Consider the following 6,000-nt stretch of genomic DNA (forward strand, 5'->3'; position numbering starts at 1 on the left):
GTTCCCATGTTGTCTGAGAATCTGGGCTGATACCAAGACTGACAAATTATAATTTTTGCCAGCAATTGTTTGACCCACAATAGTATCAAAAATATAATCTTTCATTTAAATTACATTATTTTTCTGCCCCCAAACTTCATTAAATACCTCAGAATACCATACAATTTTTATTCGGAGATACTTCTGAGATTTTTTTTCTTATACATTCATACCTATAATAAAGTTTAATTTTTTGGCAAAGTAAAAGTTTATCAACAATACCTAATAATAACATAGAACAATTATAACGATATACTGCTTATGATTTCATGGACAGAAGATTTGTTATTATTGTAGATCTGAAAATAAAATTTCTTTTATTTACACTGGCAAAGGGATGATTCATGTCCTGGGTGGTATGGTGCAGTGCAGTGCAAGAGTTCATCTCACTACTCAGAATGGCATACAATGTAAAACTTACCAATTCTTCATTTCCGAGATTTCCGCTTAATATTTTCATACTGTGGTTTACCGTGAGTAAATGAAGCTGTAGAAAGTGAAATCACAAGTAAGTGGGGGGACTACAGTTCATTCTTGAGCATAATTATTATAGGTGCTTTAAGTTCAATACTGTGTTAGTCTGTTTTGCATTGCTATAAAGGAATGCCTGAGGCTGAGTAATATATAAAGAAAACAAATGTATTTAGCTCATGGTTCTGCGGGTTATACAAGCATGGCACTGGCATCTTCTTCTGGTGGGGCCTCAGGAAGCTTTTCCTCAAGTCAGAAGGCCAAGAGGGAGGAGGTATGTTACGTGGCAAGAGAGGGAGTGGGAGTAGAGATGTCTCAGACTCTTCAACGACCAGAGCTTCTGTGTTTTCATTACTGAGGAGGGCACCAAGCATTCATGGGGGATCCTCTCCCATGACCAAAACACCTCCCCTCAGACCCTGCCACCAACACTGGGATCACATTTCAGTATAAGATTTGGGGGGGACAAATACCCAAACTATCTCAAGCATCATCGTCACTAAGGGTCAGTTTCGATTGATTGACATTTCAAAAATGTAAACGTGTATCATTTACTTTTTCTTGTTTCTTTTTATGTCTAAATTTGCAATCTATTCTGCACATTATACATGATGTGCTATTGTAGAGGCTTTTGATCCTGTTATGTTCCTCTGAAGAAATTTTGTTTGTTGTTTTATTTGGTGCCGATCTTTTGTTGGTTTGTTTTAGCAGACACTTAACTTGGGTTATTTCAAACTCCAAAGTATTTTTTTCTGTGATGTGAATGTCAGATGAAATCTCCATCCAATGTTATTGGTCCTACATAAGATACCTTGGCCAAATCCTAAATGGTTTCCAAAACTTGATTTTTTAAATCATTGTTTTACAGGTCATAGCTGTTATCTGTGGGAGAGTTTGTCCCATAGGAACAAATATATCATTGCAAGAAATAATGTAACTTAAAAAAATTTGATCCTTGATACACTTTACTTTCAAATAGTTTTGGAAATAGTACAGATAAATAATAGCAATAATTGCTCATTTTCTTGACATATCATTTTGTAATATTGTGTAAAACCTTATTTATTTATTTATTTATTTATTTATTTATTTATTTATTTATTTATTTATTTTGAGACGGAGTCTCGCTCTGTCACCCAGGCTGGAGTGCAGTAGCCGGATCTCAGCTCACTGCAAGCTCCGCCTCCCGGGTTCACGCCATTCTCCTGCCTCAGCCTCCCGAGTAGCTGGGACTACAGGCGCCTGCCACCTCGCCCGGCTAGTTTTTTGTATTTTTTAGTAGAGACGGGGTTTCACCGTGTTAGCCAGGATGGTCTCGATCTCCTGACCTCGTGATCCGCCCGTCTCGGTCTCCCAAAGTGCTGGGATTAGTAAAACTTTAAAATTAACCATTTATTAGAATTTAAGCTCCATGAATGTTAATACTGTTGTCAGTACTCTATTTCCAGTGCTTGGAATACAAAATAAATGTGCTTTTGAATGAATAATTGATTGAATAAACTCCTATTTTTATGTGGTGTCATATTTGATCTATAATCTAAAAAGCGTTGAAAATGTGAGTTTATATTTGGCTAACAGATACCAATTTTAATATTTTAGGACTTTTATTACAAATCTAAATATGATACTGTCTGTTTTAGAAAATGATAATCAGTAATAACTAGAAGTTACCCATTATTGTATAATTTTCAGTTTATTTTTATAAGTATTCCTATTTAATTATTTTCTTTCACGTTAAGATTTTAAACTTTTTAATCTCAATTATCTAGTAGTTGGGATCAATGTCACTCTACACTATTGTATGTCTGAAGGAAATATGGAAAAGTTAACATGGTAACATTGCTGATTGTCTCAGAATATTGGAAAAAAAATATAAAATGCCAAAATGTTGCAGATTTTAGGGGCATCCACCTTTCCTTCACATTTGATAGAACAAAGTTCCTTGGAGATTTGACCTCTCATTAATATACAGCTACATAGCTTGCACAAGATATGCTATCAAAACAAGCGAGCTTCAACTACATTTGTAGAAAACACTTTATTTAGAAAGACATTTTATGTAAAAAAAATTTTTTAATGCCTATAACAGAATCATGGAATATAATTTATTTATTATATAGAGAGAATAAAATTCAACATCTGAGGGTATCTTTATTTATATGGTGTGAAACTCTAAGACTAATATTGTGTTAAGCTTATCAAGTTGAAATCTTGGTTTTAAGAAAGAGAAAGAAACTAGAGCACAAATAAAGATTTTGCATTGCTGGAATTTGAGCTCTATCTTTAATCCACTGGAAAGTGTGTTTTCTGTAACTCCCTGAAACTGTCTTGAGAAAAAGAAAATTGTCAGTAGCCAGGACTCACAGTTTTTTCAATGATAACATCACTTCATCTAGATGATTAAAAAAATATAAAAAAGATAAATAATGAATGACAAGAGTAAAATAAATGTTTAATGGAGTAATTAAGTATTTTTACATAGTCTCTCATATGTTTGTTCCTACAGTACTTTTCTGTCACTACTTCTTGATCTTAAATGATTATGAAGACATTTATTTATGTGGTAGGCAAAATAATGAGAATAATGTCCCTCTAGTGAGGTCGACATCCGAATCCCTCGAACCTATGAATATTTTACTGTGTATGCCAAGGGGAATTAATGTTGCAGATATAATTAAGATTACTAATATGGTTAAGACAGCATGATTATCCTAAATTATGCACATGGACCTAATGTTATGACAGAGATCCTTAAGAGGGAGGGGAGGGAAGGTTTATATAATGTGAGAAAGAAAGGCTCACTATTACATTATCTGAAGCTGGCAGAAGGGGGTCATGAGGAAGTGAATGTGGTTAGTGGCAAGAAATAGTAAACAACCAGGAAACAAATTATCTTCAGAGCCTCCAGAAAGGAAATGTAATATTGCATTTCCACTTATCAAAAACTGTCCTGAAAATGACCTGATACATTTTATGTTATCTACAATATAGTAAAAACATCTGCATATTACATAATACATGGGTAGCTAAACACAAAGCCTTCAATATACCACTGAATAAAACCCATACAGTGAAAGGGGAATTTTAGGTTCAGACCAGTGGGAAAGCATTGGGAGAATAATCAATGATTTTTCTCACACCTTCTGTCTCCCAATAGAAAATTACCACTCATTCTTCAAGTTTTACTACTAAAAATATGTTTGTAGTTGTCTTTTTTGGTACCCTAAAAATTGCAAAGTATTGATACTATCCTGTTGGCTTTATTGTAAGTAATTCAGATCTTTTGTGTAATCTAAGAAAGTATCAATTTTGATTTAAGGAATAAGTAAACATTATAACTAGATCGTGTCCTCCTTGTGGATAAAGTTGCTAATGAGCTGTTTACTCTGGAAACATCCTTGATATGCATTGCTAAATTTTACAGCACTTTCATCTTTGAAATGTACTATTTTCTACCCCTTTTTAGGCTAAATTGCATGGATTAACGCCAAGTGAAATCACTGAACTTTACCTTAAAATGTGTTGAAGTATTACATTTCCTTTCATATTTATTTATCATTTAAAAGCGTGAAGAATATTCTCACTTAACTATTATCTCAGTGGGAAAAAGTGCTTCCAAGAAACCAGTGTGCCACCAAACATAATAAAATGAAGAGAATTACTTTAAAGGCATAAACTTTAAAAAATACTTGTAAAATGCATTAACAAACATGTTATTTGATATCTGAAAAAGCATTTCATCTTCAAATAGTATATTTGTAAGACACTATTACAAACAAATTCTGTATTATAAGACTGCATATATTTGTGCAGTACAAGCCAGTGGTCTCAGCCATATACAGAAGAACATGCATTATTTGCATTAGCCAATCTCCAAAACAACGCTTATCCACAATAAGTCCAAGTGACTATCCTTGAGCTCATAGTACATTATCTTATTTACTGCAGGTTTATAAATACATAGATAGAGGTTAGATTACATCTTTCTTTTTTATGTCTTTTTGTCAAATCTTGACTATTCTTAGCCTTTTACATTTTCATATAAGTTTTGGAAGTTGATGCTACTTTCAAAAATATTTGGGATTTTAATTGAGATTGTAGTGAATCTAAGATCCCTACTAGGTTTGTCTTATTTGTTTTGAGTTGTTATTTTCAGAGTCTTCTGATCGTTACTTTATGTATTTTGCTCAGAGTATTAGTTGCAACTAGCAGGAGGAATAGATTAGAATGCATGTATTCCATCTTGTCTGGATCCAGAGTTACTCTTAGTTAATATTTTAAAATATCGTTATGGAAAAAGTCTTCCACAGAAAGACATAGCCTATGCATGAATAACTAGTCATGTAATGTCATTAAATTTCATTTAAAGAAATGAATTAAAATTAAAATTCATTTCTTTAAAAATATATGGCAAAGTTTACACAAGCAAATGAAATAATAAATGATAAAATGGAACCAGTTAACTAACATATTTAGTAAACAATAACAATCTCTAATATGCAAGGGAACTTTTAAATCAATCAATCAATATAAACATGATCTGAAAATAGAATAAACTTTATTTATAAAAATAGATAAGATTAATAATATTACCAAAATATAAGTCACACTCAAAGCAAAATAAAGCATTAATGAGATACAATTTGTCACCTATAAGATTGGCTGATAATGAAATATTTTACAACATTCAATACTAGAAAATAAGTTGGAAAATGATTACATTCATAGAGTATTAGTAAATTTAAAAAACTATTGAGGACATTTATAGCGGGCAATTTGAACTAATTTGAATTTTAGGTATTTTTTAAGCCAGCAATTCTACTTATAGGAATTTATCTTACAGATATTTACATACATGTGGAAATGAAATGGATAATGTTATGCACAGTAGCATTATTTGTAATGAAACACAGCTAATAATATTCACATCCATAAATAAACAAATATTTTGTTATTTATGACATATCTCCTTTTTATAGAAAATCTGTGAAGGTAGAAAAAGTCTTCTGTCATGTTTACAACTATATTTGCAGTACTGAGCATGAAGTAGTATATACTTATTGAATAAATGAAGAAGCAACTGATAAGGAAGGTACAAACCACCATATAACCATAAAAAAAACATGCAATCATTTAAAAGAAGGTAGATATAAGTCCACAAGATAATATAGCATAAAATTTTCAAGTTGAAGAAGAAAATTATATATCCCATTCTAAATCAGAAAACATACTGACAAACATAAAGATATTTATATATCATAAGATGTTGTATATTAATACAACCAAATTTTTGATAATGAATACCCCTAGAGATGGTTGAGGTGGTATTATGAGGTTTTCTCTTTACCGTGTATTTTTGTGTAGTTTGAAGATTGTACATTCAGTATTATTAATATTAGTTGTAATAATGAATCTTTGAGTGATTCGAGCTAAATTCTTTCTGCTATGCCCATCACTTTGCATAGATAAACTAAAGAGTGACTCTTGTTT

The sequence above is a fragment of the Rhinopithecus roxellana genome, chromosome 2, assembly GCF_007565055.1.
Source record: "Rhinopithecus roxellana isolate Shanxi Qingling chromosome 2, ASM756505v1, whole genome shotgun sequence".
In the NCBI taxonomy this organism is placed as follows: Eukaryota; Metazoa; Chordata; class Mammalia; order Primates; family Cercopithecidae; genus Rhinopithecus; species Rhinopithecus roxellana.